General features: G+C 41.6%; 1 pseudogene; it reads right to left on the reverse strand.

Annotated features, from left to right (window-relative positions):
• Positions 1–3,581: 3,581 nt before the first annotated feature.
• On the reverse strand, positions 3,582–6,938 carry LOC144250726 (olfactory receptor 2W3-like; annotated as a pseudogene).
• Between the last annotated feature and the right edge of the window lie 11,288 nt (positions 6,939–18,226).

Raw genomic sequence — 18,226 nt, forward strand, 5'->3', positions numbered from 1 at the left:
CATCGTGACTGACAGCCAACGTCATCCAATCACTGGCTGTAATTCGGTAGAGTGACAGATTCTTAGCCCCAGCCCTTTTCAGGTGGAGCTTTTCAGATGTGCTGTGGACTAATCCAGGTGGGAAGCCTTGGCTTAGCCTCTGGTACAGAGGTGACACCTGTCGCTGAGCTGGGCTTCAGCCATAGAGTGGTTTCCAAGCATGACGAGGCCCTGGGTTTAACCTCAACACAAAAAACAAAGCACAGCTTCTCAGGGAGGCTGGGGCTGGAGGAGCCCTAGGTCAGGTCAGCATCTGCAAACAGTGGGACCCTCTCTTTTTATTTTATTTTATTTTTTTAAGTTGTAGATAATACAATCTTTATTTCTTTCTTTTTATGTGATGCTAAGGATCGAACCCAGTGCCTCATGTGTGTGAGGCAGGCATTCTACCCCTGAGGTACAACCCCAGCCCCGAGAGACCCTCTCTTAAAATAAAATGAAAAGGGTGGGGATGTAGCTCAGTGGTCAGGGTCAAGTCCCACTGGGTTTATTATATATGTATATATATATATTCCTCAGGCAAATTAGAAAGAAAGACACGGTCTCCATATTTTTGAAACACTCTTTAAATTTATCATGTATATCACACGTACATATGATATCTACTAATGAAAACAATTTGAAAATTATTTTAGTAATTCTCATTACCTCCTGCCCTCTGATGTTTGGAGGAGGCATGGTGAAGGCGATCCGCCACTCACTGTCTTGACAGGATCACAATGAGAAAAAGTGTTGGCAAAGCTGCTCTCCCACTGTCTTGACAGGGTCACAGTGAGGATGAATGCTGGCAAAGCCCCGCTGATTGTTGGGAAACTGAAACCATGAGACCCTTTTTTATGTAATTGGGACTTTGCATTTTCATGCTTATGTTTCTCACAGGAGGCATGAGTATGTTAAATGCCAAACAAATTAAATTTCAGATGGCTAGAACAGAACAGGTAGTTCATGCCTTGGAGGCTGTTCTACTACCCCTCAGCACATCAAGGACAAAGTAGAAGGCTGTTCTTCTATCTCAGTACATTGAGGACAAACCTGATGATGGACAACAATCATCCTTTGAAAGGTCATGAGAATTTTAGGCACCACATTGATCATATCAACTAGAACCCAAGCCCATATTTCCGGCCTCTTAGAAAATGTAATCATTATGCTTATTTTACAAAGTTCACCACATGTAGTCTCATTTTTACATTTAAGAAAGTTAAAACATATAAAAATATATTCTCTTTTTATAAACTCTTTCTTACGTTACATAGGGATATATGATGAGCATAGTTAATATTGGTGGAAAGTGGATTGATTTTTAGAACTTACTTTCTATTGAGAAAGATTATAAAGATATGAGAACTAGTGCACCTTGACTGAGAAACAAAGAAACTCTTTGAGAAAGCAGCTCAACCAGTTTTATGAGAATAAATTTAGGAATTACTTAAAATAGCTTTATAAGACACAGTTTTAGAATAATGTTAAAAAATATTATTTTATTTAGATTCTTTTTTTTAATATTTATTTTTTAGTTATTGACGGACACAACATCTTTGTTGGTATGTGGTGCTGAGGATCGAACCCGGGCTGAACACATGCCAGGTGAGCGCGCTACCACTTGAGCCACATCCCAAGCCCATAATAATAATTAAAGTAATAATTTTGTTGATATATCTGCAGAATTGAAAGCTTGACACTTAGTAAGTTAAGAACTTGGAGCCTCTGTACGGACTTGGGCTACAAAGTCAACAGAGTCAAGGGTGTGGCTGGGTCTGAAGAAGGTGACCCAGCACAGAGGATGCTGAAGAACTCAGAGGTGTCAAAGTGGGCTGGTGACTGGGGACACAGCTGGCCTAAGGTTCTGGCTTTCTGTTCCACACAGCATGGGTGGTGATAAAGAAACAGGGCTCCTAGCGATGGCCAGCTGCCATCTCTTTCCTTATCCCAAGATCCACTGGGCTGGAGCTGGCTTTGGCCATCAGGCAGAGGTGGAGTTAGCTTGGGTGGTGGCCTGAGGTCATCAATGAACAGTCAGGGTCTGTGTTTTGTAGGCCCCAGGCTGGGTGTTTGGTTACAGCAGCCCAGGAAGACTAATACAGTGACCAGCAGCCCTCTGACCAGTGCAATGACCTGAGTGTGTCTGGAGCTGCCACATTGGAACTGAGGGTCCCTTAGCTCTGAGTGATGAGCATGTGGAGATGTGGCAAGCCAGCCATGGGCTGGGTGTGAACTATGAGCCTGCTGGTCTCTGCCCACCACCTCGTGGAACCAGGGCTCCGAGTCAGGCATGAGGACATGGGTCTCCCAAGGGTCTCTGCAGAGGTCAAGGATCAAATTCAGGTCAAGATGGACCACTTGTCCCCAAAGCATTGCAGACCCCTCCCCCTTGGCAGGCTCAGGTGCCCTCTGGCTGGAAGAGCAGGGTCAGGAAGTACCTGTTCCACAGAGTTGCTCCTGTGGAGGGACAAGGATCACAGAGAGATGACTGAGGACAACAGCAGGATTCAGCCAGGTGTCCTCAGGGGGTGAACAGTACCAGGGGCGGTGGCCCGTGTGGGTGGGCATAAGCTGTTCTGTCCTCTCCAGAGCAGAGAGAAGGCGGCCTCCAATTAGATCCCCCCAGACCCATTTACTACAATGAGACCTGAGAGTGTGACATCCAGAGAGCAGCTACTGCCTGAGGATCTACACCTCAGACAGGAAAAGCCACCCATCAGGATGGGCCCCAGCCATGACTGATGTCTGTCTGCTCAGCCTGCTCTGCCCTGGCACCCTCCAGCCACAGGCGCAGCCCACCAGCTCCGAGCCCTGCCCGGCTGCTGGTCGACCTGAGTCCCTTCAGCTCTCACCTTCCTCCTTCACTATTCTCTTTTTGGAGAAACACAGCTTATTTTAAAAAGAATCTTAGAGATTAAAATTCCTGTTTCATCTCACTCCAGGGACAATGGCAGCTTCTAGGAACACAAACAACAGTGAGCGTGGCGCAGGGGAGGGTGTTAGACCAGGACGCAAGGAAAGACCACTGGCTCCAATTAAAATCAAATTAAAGCAAGCTTATTATTTTGACCAGCCGGGCTGCCTCTCCCACCCAAAACTGACTCCGAGACCTGTCTGCACAGCAAGGCCCCCTCCTCCCCCACCCATCTCCCTTCCCTCCTGTCATCCTCTCCACCATCCTGACACCCGCTGGTTCCATTCTGTACTCCAGAGGCTCCGCAGTCTTCAGCAACCTGGCCCTTTTCTGGGTCTCTACTTGAGGGAGACGCACCTGCACATGCAAGGGACTGAGTAGCTTCTCTCCCTGAATCTCTCTTACTGCCAATTTAATCCCCAGCAGCCTACAGGCCCTTAATGGGGACAGTTTCCTTGCCAACACGTCCAGAGACCTCCCTTTCACGTCTCTGCAGTCACTCTCTGCTCTCTGGGCTGTGCTCCTCTGGAGAGGCTTCATCCAGGTTCCTGCATCTAAATCCTGTCCTTGATGCAGGGGGCCTGTTTTCAACACTTCGCGTGAGCAGAGTGCCCCCTGCTGGCCGTCCTGCGTTATGACCGTTGTTTTACAAGCCTCCTCCGTGGTGTTCAATCTTCAATCCCCACGTGCTTGTGTGTCTGTTCCCCAGCATCAGCCTTCTCACCTCCCTGTTTCTGAGGGTGGAGATGAGGGGTTCAGGAAGGGGTGACGGGTTGTAGAAGAGCATGAGGACCTTGCCCTGGTCCCGGGAGGAGCGGCTCCTGGCTGCATGTACTTGAAGATGATGTTCCCGTAGGACAGGGAGCCCAGGAGGAGGGGGCCGCAGGTGTTGAAGACTGAGTCTTCCTGAGGACGACTGCATTCTGAGCACAGCACTGAGGATGTGACCACAGGAGACCAGGAGGAAGACCACGGGAAACAGCATGATGCCCACATCCAGACAAGGACAGTGCCCTCAATAGCCACCATGCTGACACAGGCCACACGCATCAGGATAGGTATCTCACACAGGAAGTGATCCTTTTTCTTGTGCGCACAGCAGTGTAACCATAGGGTCACTGACACACGACCAAGGAGTTGACTGCACCACAGCCTGGAAGTCATGATCACGGTGTAGGCCAGGGGCTTCCAGATAGCCACTGACCTGTCATACGCCGTGACACTCAGCAGCAGTCCCTCCACTCCACCAGGCCCAGGAACAGGAAGAGCTGGACTGTGCCCCTGCAGAGCTGATGGTCTTGTCGTGGACACGTAGGTTGTGCAGCAGCTGGGGATGGAGCTGGGGGTGAAGCTGAGGTCCATGAAGGACGAAGGGGGTAAGGAGTACACGGGCGTGTGGAGGTGGGGTCCAGCTGTGACACCAGGAGGATGGAGTGTGGCCCAGCCGGATCAGCAGGTGGGCTATCAGGAGGACCACAAAGAGGACCCTCTTCACATTGAGGAAATTGGAGAATCCCAGGAGGATAAGGAGGCCCTGGGAGCTGCCATTGGTCCCATCCATCTCTATGGCACCTGAGGAGAGGTGTCAACAGCAGAAGCCGCAAGGGCTGCTGCAGTGTGGGCTCCTAGCCAGGCTTAAAGCAGCACCGTGAGGACTTGTTTACTGACTCACATAACCTCTATCTGTGCTGTGCAGGCTCTCCTGGGATTATTATTATTATTCCCAAGTTACAGAAAGGAAACAAAGACACTTGTGTAAAGTGAATGTCCCACGTGGAGGGGCAGAGCTGGTCTGCACCCAGGAAATGTGGCTGCCATCTTCACCCTTATCCACCCCTGATTCATTGTTACTGCAGAACAGGAGGACACACACCTGCCGAGCTCCATCCTTTGCTTCTTCCAGCTACACAAGTTCCTGAGCTCCTGTCAAAACCTCAGAGGCACAAAGAACACCACAAACAACCACCTGATAGGATTTAGGAAACACCATGTGCAGCTGATCTTGAACATCACGGGGTTGAAGTACAAGGGCAACTCATACAGAAATCTGGTTCAGTATATAAAACAAGCTTAGAGAATTGTAAGCATTTGATAAACTAAAAGACAAAACATGCAACTAAATATTCAGTCTTTAAAAAAAATATTTATTTTTTTACTTTTTTAGGTGGACACAAGGTCTTTATTTCATAGTTGTGTGGAGCTGAGAATCGAACCCAGTGGCTCCTGCATGCTAGGCGAGCACTCCACCATGGAGCCACAGCCCCACCCTACATATTCAATCTTTATCAAGAATTTAGAATGTCATGAATGCATAAATCTACACTCTCATTATGATACTTTATCATTTACTAGTATAAAATACACAGAAATCTCATGTAAAAAGGGAAAATATATCAACATTTCCAGAAACAGAGACCATGCAAGGTGCCACTTGCAAAGGAGAGAAATAAAAACCAAAGCAGAACTGCAGCAGCAGCATCCCTGCAGGAGAGGAACTCGGGGACCCTGGCGCTGTGCCATGACCTCAGCCACCCCTGTGGCGGGAAACGTGTCCTTCTCCTCACTTGAGCAATGGGGACAGGATCCTAAGCCCCTGGCCCCTGTGTGGAGGTTACTGCTCAAGCTTCTGACTCCCAACAGGAAACCCAGGCTCCTGGGAGCCCCAGCAGTCCTGACCCCGGGACCCTCTCCTGACAGTGGAGAGGAAGTGACCCAGAGACACCCCAGACAAAAGGCACCCTGCCATCAAACTTCCCCTGGAGGATGCAGGGATGTGCTCAGAGGAGCATCCTGGGTCCTCAGCCCTAGGGAGCCCCTCACCCTCTCCACCCAGCATCCAGATTGCTGCCTTGTCAGATGAAATATGCAAAAACCCTCCCATGAAATCAAGCTAAAGAGAACACAGACATGAGACAATTTCTGTGACAACACCTTCACCATTATTTTTGCCAAACACGTCACGATTTCCCACTCATGATGTAAACCATGGTCGTGGAGCTGTGCTCCATTAGGTCATGGCTCAGACTCTGAGTCTGAGGGGGACAACTTCAAATAACACCCACTTAAACCTGTGACGTGCCCACCCCAGAGCTTGGACAGGGGGGAAGCAGCAATTCTTGCTTCTGTAGACCATGGGACAGTGGGACCCGTGAGCACTGCTGGACCCGGACACTGACTGCCTCCCGTTCGTCCCACAGCTTTACCAAGAGAAGCCATTGCAGTGTGCTGACTGCGCAGGAGACAGCCTCCTGGGGTGCCCTGACCCCCACACGCTGGGCAGCTGGCCCCCCAGTCCACCCTGAGCTGTGAATTCTGTTTTTGCTAGAAATCCCTCTCCTAGTGATTTAGGGGTTTAGGGAGCTGGTTGCAGGGAGGGTGCTGGTACAGAGGGCAGATCCAGCACTTAGGGTCGTGGTGCCTGCTGCCCCTTACATCCATGGTACTAATTTCCTTCAGAGGCTAGTGCTTGGTCCAGTTACTCAGCAGATCTGCTGAGAGCCTACTATGCCGCAGCCCCTGAGCCAGGTGTTAGACAGATGATTCAGTAGGTCCCAGCTTGTCCCTAAACAGCACTCAGTTGTGCTGATGTGCCCAGGCCTCAAGGGTTCCTAGTTGTTTGGGGTATTTTGCTAAAGCCATGGAAGCCCCAGCTGTTCTCATTCACCATTGTCCACTCTCCACCCTGCGCTCCTCCTCTCAGCTCTCTGCTCAACCTGAGCCCACTGTGGGAGCTCGAGAAGGGGACATGGCCTCATGCCACACCCACTGGCCTCTCCCCTGGTCCAGACAGAGTCTGAATCCTCACTCCTCCCTACACACTTGCCAGGGGCCTGAGCTTCTGGATTCCTCTTGTCTCTGCTGCTGCCCTGATGACCCGGGCAGGCTCCCTCCAGGTCTGGTCCTGCTGCTCAGTCTGTGCAGAATGTTCCAGAGCCTGAGGGCTGCGGTAGCACCTCCTTGGAGTGACCCCCTCAGTGCTGCTGCCCAGCTGTCCCTCTGTCATTGCTCTCTGTTCTATTTCCCTTTCTGCTACTATTGCCTACATAACCTCATAGCATACATTTGACCTTATTCTAAATCAAATAGAAAGAAGAGCTGGGCATGTGGATCAGTGGTTAAGTGCCCATAAGGTTTATACTTCATGCCAGAAAATTAAAATTAAAAAAAAAATTAAAATGAATGTTTCTGATTGTACCTTCAGTATTCTTTCTAAGACATCTTTTCTCTCCCAAGATCATCAATATTTCCTTTGTTTCATGTTGTGGGGAGAATTTTAGGAATTTCAGTATTTGCATCTATGTGTGCTTCATGAGTGTATTGGGTTTTTTTACTTTTTAAAATGTGTTCTTTTTTGATATACGTGACACTAGAGTATATTTTGACATATTATACATGCATGGAGTATAACTTATTAGGAACCAGGCTTTTGGTTGTACATGATGTGAAGTTACCCTGGTCTGTAGTCATATATTAACATAGAAATATTTTGTCCCATTCAGTCTACTCTCTTTTCTATGCCCTCTCCCTTTCTTCCCAGAACTTCCCTTTCTCTAATCCAATATACTTTTATTTTTTCCTCCCTACCCTCCCGTGTGTGTGTGTGTGTGTGTGTGTGACATTTTCTTTATCCATTCATCTGCTGAAGGGAACAAGACCTACCATGAATTGAGCTTCTATAAACATTGATATGACTGAGCTACTGTAGTTTGCTGATTTTAATTCCTTTTAGTTATAAATTGAGGGGTCGAATAATTGGGTCAGTTTTAATTTGCATATTTCTAATTGTTAGATATATTGAACTTTTTTTTCTATATTTCTTGACCATGAGTTACTGTATATTTAATGTGTGACTGGTGCTGAAACTCCAGCTTCATCATTGTGCAGGACAACTTTTGCATTTTATAGAAGCATTTTAGAATATAATTCTCTCTTCATTGATGTTTTTAATCCATTTGCTATAATGAACTGTTCACAATTGTGCGCTTCATTCTATCTTCAAATGTTTTCATTGGTTTATAAAACTCTTTTCTCATGAAAGAGCTTGGTGGGAGACACCTCATACCAAAGCCTCATAAATTTTGGAGAGAAATCTGCCCAAATCATTGAAAATTGTTGGCAGTTCCAAAAAAGATGTTAAGAACAAAACATAGAGTCTTAAAGACACCAGGCTGATCCTATGAACTCCTGGGAAAATTGCTGATAGAGTTGTTTGTTTTTCTTCTGGCATCTGAGGTCTAACTTAAGTGGGTATTAGAAGAGTTCAGTCTGCATGTTGTTTCAGTGGTGCCATTACTGATATTATGGGCACAGTGTTGACATTTGCTTTCAAGCAAACTAAGTTCAGAGAAATGCAAAAGTTCTCCAAGGAGATGGGTGTGAAAAAACAGTGCACCAGGGTTCTGATTGCCTCCACCATTTGTAGCCTGTAATGAGGTCAGGGCCTGCACTCAACACCTCTGATTAATTCAGTATCCTTCAGGGCCTTTACAGAGAAAGCAACTGACAAAAACAGCAGAGATTGTACCTTAGTGCATTCAATCTGCGATACCAAGATACCTTAAGGTAGAAAGCGTATATAAAATGTAAACCAATATCTACACATTCAGAGTCTGGTGAGGGCTGCATTCTTGTTTAACATGGTGCTTTCTTCTGCGTCTTCACTTGGTGGAGGGTGAACAAACTCACTAGGAACCATTTTTCAAAGGTCTTGATTCAATTGGAGAGTCCCTACATTCATGACATGAGAGTCACTTTCCCCAAGTTTTACCTCTTAAAACCATCAACACAAGGTTATGATTATGATTCATGCATTTTGGAGAGAACAGACATTCCCCACATAGCACATTCCCATCCATTTTCATATCTGAATTCTGTATTTTACCTCCTAGCCCCTTGTACTCTCCTTCCCAGGGCTGCCTTGGTGCACAGACCTCTGCACATTCACAGAGTTCCAGTCCCAGGAGGGCCCTGTGAGAGCTTCAAGGCTATGTATGCTGTGCTGTGTTGGGCTAGTCATCATTTTATATCTGAGCATGCATGAAGGCTGAGGATCTTCGCAGGGGATAGCATTATTACAGAGTTCAGTTTAGCAGCAGGGCTCACACATTTGCTCTATGTACAGCTTTGTTCAGAGAGATATTATTTTCTTTCTCACATGGTGCAAACACACTTCTTGGACAAATTCATGGTTCCTTGTTGCCAAGGGAGCTGCAGGATGGACTGAGTTCAGATACAGTAGTTATGGCAGCAGCAGCAGATGTAACTTAACAGAGAAGTCAAACATTTTCCCAGGAGAGATATGAAGCTCTGGTGGCAGTGGCCATGGAAGTATCCAATGTGAGAAGCTAGTTTTCTCTCTTGTTTCAGAACACTTCCCTGTGGAATCTGCAACAGGCTTACCATCTCATATGAGAGACAGAATGTTCTTGGGAACTTAGATATTATGCTTCACTAGGTACTTATAACTAAATAGAAGTGCTCTCATGATCATTGCAAGAACACCTAACAGGGATGTATTGAGATCAGACACTTTTAATTCTAAGGACGGGAGCACTCTTCTTATGAGATGAATATTCACAGATTGAGATACGGAAATAAAATATAAAATTTATTCAAAGATTTTAGAGATAAAAAGTAAGTAAGATTTGGCTTCAAAATGCTATTGTAAAGAGACAGATGAACCATTAAGAGTAGAAATCATTAAGACTAAAGAAAAAATTAAGTGTACTTTGTAATTCAAGATAAGATGTAAAACAGCTAGGCTGAAACATGCACACATTCAATTTTTTGTATAAATATTGCAAGTTAGAAATGCTGTGAGAATCTTTTGAATACTGTTGATACATTTTGTATTTAAATTTAAATAAGAGTATAACTTAGGATGGGAAATTTGCCTTATAGGTGAAAGTCTGTGGTTTGGGTACTCAATACTGCCAAAAAATGTGTGTGTGTGTGTGTGTGTGTGTGCATTTATGTTGTTTCTTTTTTTTATGTTTAAACTCTGAATGATACAAAATTAATTTCCAGAAAGAGTTACATAGTATTGGAACATAAATTACTTCTTGAGAATTGTAAATTTTGCAGATTCATATAATTTTTATGAGAAAATTATACCAAATCATTTTTAGTTAGAAATATTCTGAAAAAAACTTTGTAAAATAAGCTGAAATTTTTTCTCAAGTTTAAATATTATTAACATCATCTTGTAATATGTGCTAAGTATGACTGAAACTCTTGGTGCATCATTGCTTTCTATAACCCATTTCAGTCACTCTATGAGATGTGGCAAGTAAAAAGTAAACCCTCATTTGGCAGACATTGTGGGATTCACTAGGAAGAGGGGCCATGTGGGAAGCCAATGGATTCTGTGTGGTGGGTGAGGAGGATGACAGAAAAGGCTTCATATTCCTAACTCCACTCATTAGACTGTACCCTGGCTTGTACACCTTATGGCTCACCTGTCCTCACTCTTGATCTCTGCTTGAACTTCCCAGTCCTCACTGATATTTATTTCCTTAGGAATCAGCCCCTATAAAGTAGCATTAATTTGACATGTGATATTTACAACAAAGACTTCAATATTCCAAATGAGTTCTCTGCTGAATCCTATAATAATTTTCTTAAATTGAAAGAAAAATAATTGATAATGATTAGATTTATAAAATGAGAGAAGGAATATACAAAATTTACTGCTTTTGATTAGAGTTATTATTCAGAAAAAAATGATTCTTTTGTTTTAAATTTGCACAAATAATAAATAGAAAAAAATAAGAAGAAAAATTGAATGTTATTCTAAGTGCCCATCCAGGTAGACAATTTCTAATCTTGTTTCAGTAAGACCAAGAAAAAAGTGTCCTTATTGATAGTAAATTATCAGAAAATAAACACATTTATATTTAGTGGACAATGCACAATTAAAGTCTTACTTCAAATTACACCTGTTTATAAGACAATTTTTATAAAGACCTCAGCAGTGTATTTATATTCTAGATTGATTTTAGTCTCTAAACTCTTGGTATGAAATAAAATTTTCAGTTGCTACATATTGCTGAATGGACTTGCAGCTAAGTCCTGGGAAAAGAGACAGAAAGTTTATATGCACTACATAAAACAGATCCACTGAGTCTGTCTGTTCAGGTTCCAACCCCTTCTTGTTTCTCAGGCTGTAGAAGATGGAGTTGAGCATTGGGGTGAGGATGATATGAAAAACAGTCAAATTTTGCCCTCTGCTGAAGACCAGAGGGATCTTGGCTGTGGGTAAGAGTTAGCAAAGTGTGCTTAGCAGAAAGTCACCACAGTGAAGTGAGTGCTCCATATAGAGTAGGCCTTCTTTCCTGCCATGAATATATAAAGCAGGGATCAAGAAAGACTTGCCCACAGGAAGAAGTGATTCCAGTTAGTTCAAAAATTAATCACAAAATGCATTTGGACAAGGAATTGTAACTTGAAGCTTTTCAAGGCTCTGTGGCAATTTCAAACAGTGATGTCACTGTGGAAAAATACACTGATTCCTCAAAAACATTATCGCTGAATTAATAAATGATTCAGCATTTACACCACTGGTGTGCACACAAAGAAACAACAACAAAATGCTAAAACAGGTATCTGAGTGCTACATCCACTCTGTTTGTCAGGTGAATGACTAAGAAAATGTGATACATATACCCAATGATAAACTATCTGAGGTTACAAAAATGTAAATATAGATAGACATAGACTACAATAATGATGAACACTGAAGAAATATTTTGTGAAAGAAACCAGTCATTAATTAGCCACAGGTGTCAACAGAGACAAGAATTGGAGAGGTGGTTTCCTGGGACTATGGGAAGGGAAGAAAGATTTTCATGAGTTTTAGTTTATTCAGACAATCAATGGTGGTGATTGTTGTACATCAATGTGAGTGCTCTTAATAGCACAAAATTATGCACTCAAAAATGTTTGCAATGAGTATATATATATTTACCTAATATAAAAGCAAAACTTTTAAATGAACTTCAGTTATTTTAAACTTGGATTGACAAATGTATTTTTTTTGTTTAATTAGGTAGAATCTTGAGTATTTATTGAGCAATAGATATTTAGTTATGGTATGAATTTTTTAAATTTGTAAAAATAAATTGAGAACAGTAAATTATTCTTTAAGTACCATTTCAAACCAACATGAAAAGAACAGATTAGATTGAGAACCTCAGGTATCAGGATGTTGCAATAACTAAGTTATTAGCAAGTAAAAACATACTATGTAAAATCACATGATACTACAATAATTTATCATTAATTCATATTAATTACTGAGAGTTCCCAAAGAAGGAACTGTCCCTCATGGCCTTTGCAATATTATTATTTTTTAAATCCAATACTGGCTTTTGACTGAACTTGTACATTTCACAGCATTCTTGAACTGCTAAACAGTGCCTGAGAATCCAAAGAAGAAAATGGTATAATGGACAGTTCCAACCACCTATCAAAAGGTTTAGTAAAACCTGATCCATATGCAAATCATTGAGTTGTTTAGAAACTCTATTTGTGAAAGCTGGCTTTGAAATCACAATCCTCCTTCTCAGCATACTGACAAAATAAGATTTCAGCTGTGTACCTCTTCACTTGGTGATTGAAAAGCATTTTGAGAATTTTACAATTTTTCATAAAATTATAACAAGTGTTTAAATTTAAGTCTGCTGCAGGTCTTCCAAATGTCAAGTACACTATGTCATTAAATAAATCTCTTTGTATTCATCCCAGTTCATTCCATAAAAGCATATCACTACAAAATTTTGTGGGAAAATTCATGTGTGAAATGTGTCTCAAGGCCCAAGAGGTTACTTGTAATGGGGTTTGGCATCCAAATCATGTCATCAGTATAGCCAAGGATCTTTTAATTCTCATTTATTCAAAAGATCTTTTAATTCTCTTCCTACTGGCTCAGCTACTCACCTAAATCCATCATAAAGTGTCCATCCACCTGCCAGTTATATGCCAACACTATTGCCAATAAGGTGTAGGCACATCCTGACAGAACATACTATGGCTCTCCCAGAAGTCTGATTTCTGCACTGATGCACTCACCAGGACTGAACTCTACAGAGAATGTCCCCACCCCAGAAAAGTTGCATTCACTCATATGCTTCACACTGGGCAGTAGCAAGCATGCAACTCTTGCCTTCAGCAAATGGATTTATCACATAAAAATTCTGACTGCATCAAGTGGTTACATACCACTATGCAATATTTCTATTTAATCAGAAATATCAAAGTAGGCAATTGCCAAAACGTCTTATTAGGTGGAATGAAAGTTTTCAGTACTCCTGGGGAGCTTTCCAAACTATCTTTTAAAGACTAAGTGCATATTTGGTAGCTTAAGCTGCGTTTATTGAAAACAGAAGTGCCACAGCACTGTCTTTTGACCATTTGTTTCTAAATGAACACTATGAGAGGCACTCCTAAAGGCTGGTAACAGAGATAGCAGTGACAATCACCTATCTTTAGTATGTTTGATACATTTAATATTTGGACACAAGTATGTAATAAATTCTTATCAATGACCACACAAGATCCATGACACTAGGGGCTGGGGATGTGGCTCAGCGGTAGCGCGCTAGCCTGGCATGCGTGCTGCCCAGGTTCGATCCTCAGCACCACATACCAACAAAGATGTTGTGTCCGTCAATAACTAAAAAATAATAAATAATAAAAAGATTCTCTCTCTCTCTCTCTCTCTCTCTCTCTCTCTCTCTCTCCTCTTTTAAATATATTATATTAAAAAAATCCATGACACTAGAATACTAGAGTGTGGGTGAGGTTTAACCCAGGACAGTCCAGGGAAAACCTTACCATAAGCAAAAATCGCTTTCTCCACAACATGTACTGTACAATGGAGATCTGGTTGAATGCTTTAGGTAGAACCTGAAGTAGAGCCACAGGCATCCTCTGACAATTGTCAAAGACCATTTGGTTCTACTCTAGAGATTGGTGAATTCAGGAGCCATTTTTTTTTAATTTGCATGCATGTTAAAGCAATATGCTATCAAATTGTTCCAAGTCAAAGCAAAAATGGCCTTAATGTGGACCACCAAAAAAGCACCATCCAAATAAAAATTACCAAGAGATAAAAAATCATTCCATCCTCAACCCTTTTTCCCACTTGATGGACTCATTTTGGGTTAAATATAATTTGTGGTAACCTCAGACCACAACTGAAACCTTAAATTATAAATCACAGCCATCCATAGATGACATGAATGCAGTTCATGTCATGGTGGCATGTTTCAGGAAGCATAACACAACCAGCGTAACATGCAGAGTCTTCCCTGAGGTGAGATACAAGGCAGGTCAATGTGGATCACTGAAATCTCACTCTTACAGCAGATGAGAAGCCAGGCTCTCTGCTGGAAGCCACACTCTTTTTTCTTTGCAGGGTACCTGGGACAGGCGAAGAGTGTGTAAGGGCTCCACACATCAGGCAGAGTTGCCCACCCTGTGGCACACACCTGGGAAACCTCAGGGCAGTGTACCATGGTTCCACAGTAAGGTAAGATGCCCTCACCATGGCAAAGACCTGGGATCAGGTTTTCAGGAAACACACAGGATCTGGGCATAGTAGCATGTGTCTGTAATCTCAATGCCTATAGCATAAGAATTGAAATTTTAAACTAAGCCTCAGAAACACAGTGAGGCCCTCTACCAAAATAAAAAATAAAAAGGGCTAGGGATTGGTTTCAAAGCTTAAGCACTTCAGACTTGATGATGTTGATGATGTAATTTTTCTCGCCTCCTCCATTCTCTGACCCTAAGAATTATATCCAAAATCTCTCACAATTTTTCTTTTGTGACAACATATATAAAAGTCATAAAATATTTGAGGAGAAAATATCTGAACTAAACATGGGCCTGGAAAAAGGTTTTTTTTTTTTTTAATTATGAGACCCAAGTTTTAAATATCTTGTATTTGCTGAGTCCTTTATTGAAAAAAAAGGGGACTAAATGACAGAACATAAACTTAAAGAAAATAGAAAAATGAAAACTCTAAATTTTTTCCATATATTTCTATGTATAAAATTATACTGCATACAAGATTTTACACACAAGCGTATGCACCGTATATATAAGATTATGTCATAATGTTTGAGAGTTAACTACAGATGCAAAAAAAAAAACACTTAAAAAACAGGAAAATTGAATCTAATACTAAGAGACATTTAACCCAGAAAAATATGAGGCTTTCTTGTCTTCATGCTGATGCCATCCTTTGTCCACTCCAGGGTGCATTTCATTACCTATGAATAGACAGGGGAGAAATGAAGGAACACACACTTTTCCACACCTACAATCATTTTCTCAAAAAAAAAAAAAGTTGATTGCTGAAGGCACTGCACAACTATATCAGGGGGAGGCATGAGGATCACAAGTTCAAATCCAGCCTCAGCAACTTTGGACCTAAGCAATCCAATTAGGCCATGTCTCAAAATTAAAAAAAAAAAAAAAGAACTGTGGTTTGGCTCACATGGTTCAGTATCTCTGGGTTGAATCTCTCATAACAAAACAAATAAATAAATAAAAGAAAAGAAAAATTTCTTCAAGTCTGAAAAAGTCCAACTGGATCTGAATCAACTGAAGGTCCCACTACATTTCTACATACAAAGCTTTTCTACACTGAGTTTTTCCATGATGCTCAAAGGGACATGAAAAGTTGAAAGTGTTACAACCTATTTTAAAGAGCAGAAGTTTTGCCCCTGATATGAATCATTTTGTATTACCAAAACTGGTAAAGTTGAATACAGCCCCACATTGCTTATCCACAGGAATTTTTCCAGTATGAATGCATTCATAAAACTAAACAAATTAGAACACCTGAGCCTTTTTATTCCTTGCATGCATAGAATGTATTCATTTTGGCCTGAGTCTTTCCAAAAGAATCTTCCCAGTCCATAGAGGAAACTGAAAATATAAGAACACTTCCCACATTTCTTACATTCATAGTGCTTCTCTACATGAGTAGTTTCATATGTGAGAAAAAAATTAGTCAGAAATATAATTTGATGGGTTGTAGCAAATCTACCAAATTCAGAGGGCTTGTTTTCCAGTGTGAGTTAAATGGCTTTAAAAGCAACAGAGAAAATGGCTTGATTTTCCATATATTTTTTAATATTTAAAGAGTTATTCAGTCAGATGTGATAGTGTCTGCCTTTAATCTCAGAGATTCGGGAGGCTAAGGCTGAAGGATCACAAGTTTGAGGCCAGTTTCAGCACCTTCACAAGACTTTAGGAACACAGCAAATAACTGTCTCAAATTTTTTTTTTTTTAAAAAAAGGAATACAAATGTTGTTCAGTGTTAAGAGTGCCACCAGACTAAAGCCCCATTACTACATATATATACTTGGCAGTGTGAGACTTTTCTTGTCTTTGAAGGAGCAAAAAATACTGATTTAACCCCATTTCACATTTAAAGGATTTTTCTCCAGTAAGCTTTCTACATATTTATGAGTGAAACAGTAGTAACAGTAGACATTGCCAATTGGTTTCATGAGCAAAATCTCTCAACAGTATACATTCTTCAATGTGTGTAAAGCTATAGTGATGTAGCAAAGGCCTTTTCACATCATTTATATTCACGTGGCTTCTCTCCAGTATGCAATTTTTCACTTTTGTGAAGGTTACAGGATGTAGCAAAGGATTTACTACATTGTGGACATTTATAGGGCTTCTCTCAAGTATGTCACAAACTCAGCTCCCAGTGGAGACTCAGTTTACAAATATGACACAGGGCTGGAGCTGCAGCTTTAGCAAAGCACCTGGCTGGCACTTAGGAGGCTGTGGATTCTCTACCTAGCACCAAAATATTGCCTGTACAACCTCCAATTAAATTCAAAATGTAGAACTTCATAAAAATAACACAGAAGTACTTACAAACAAATGTAGACTTGGCATGAAAGCTTCATATGCAATATGAAAAACATGATCTGTAAGTGAAACACTAGTAAACAGAACTTTATCAAATTGAAGTTTCCATTTTTCAAAAGATAAACTTAAGAGAATAAGAAGACGAGCAAAAAAACTGGAAAAATGTTTTCAGAACACATAATAACAATGGACTAGTGTTCAACATACATGAACAACAACTTAGTAAGAAAGCAAGCAACCAACTTAAAACTGGGCAGAAGATCTGAAGAGAAACTCACACAGGCAGCACAGAAAGACAGTGAAAACATAAATCATCAAGAACTCTTTCCCTGCTCATGTGAATGGAAGGGAACAGATACTGTGGAAGACACTCGTGTGCTTACAAAATCAATACTGTGCACTCTACAATTAACTCAGGGGCACCTTTCAAGAAGTGAATTGAAAAAATACAATGTTACTACACAAAGAATATCACACATAAAATGAGCTCTCCAGCCTGGAAAGATACAGCACCCTTCAATGCACACTGGTAAGTGAAAGAAGCCAGTCTCAAATGGCCAAATGCAGTAAGACTCCAAGTCGACATTGTTCTGAAAAAGACAACCTTATGGAGGAACTAGGATGACAATAGGTGCCAGAGACTTAGGGAATGTGTAGAGAGGAAAGTTTGAAAAGTAAGAAGTGATAAAAAGAAGAATCACAAATTCTCAGGGCAGTGAATCTCTTCTGTATGACCTTGTCATGTAGAATACATGACACACACAAGGATATCACAAAGAGGAGGAAACCTAAGGTAATGTATGATTTGGACTGATGATCATGTGTTGCTTCATTCGCACTCTTCATCAAATACACTCAACTGGATCATTAACTAACAAACATCCTACACCAATGCCAGATGTTGAAAACAGTGGAGACTATAAGCTGGATAAAAGGGGTGTATGATACTATGTGTAATGGCTCACTTGAATAGTCGCCTTGATTGGATTCAGAGATGCTGATGATAATGAAACTTTTGAGTGGTTCTATGAGGGTGTAACTAGGAGTGATTGCCCTGTGGGATACCAAAGTAGATAATGTCCCTAGATGTGGGCACCATCAACTAAATAGGATGATGGCTTGGATGGAATGAAAGTTGGAAGAACAAGGCAGCAGCATCAGAGCAAGCTGGATTCTTTTCAGATGGCTTTTCCTCTGCTGCTGTGATCACCTGAAGATATCAGACTTTCGCTTCTTCACTCTTCCAAAGCAGATTCTGCCAGGATATTTCCAGGGAGTGTCCAAAAGCACTGGATCACAGACTAGGGTACCACCATCAAACCCTCTTGTTCTGAAGCTTAAGTATCTTGGATTGCACATCTTCTACTTCTATAGCTCTCAAGCCTGAAGAT

This window comes from Urocitellus parryii, chromosome X (genome assembly GCF_045843805.1).
Source record: "Urocitellus parryii isolate mUroPar1 chromosome X, mUroPar1.hap1, whole genome shotgun sequence".
In the NCBI taxonomy this organism is placed as follows: domain Eukaryota; kingdom Metazoa; phylum Chordata; class Mammalia; order Rodentia; family Sciuridae; genus Urocitellus; species Urocitellus parryii.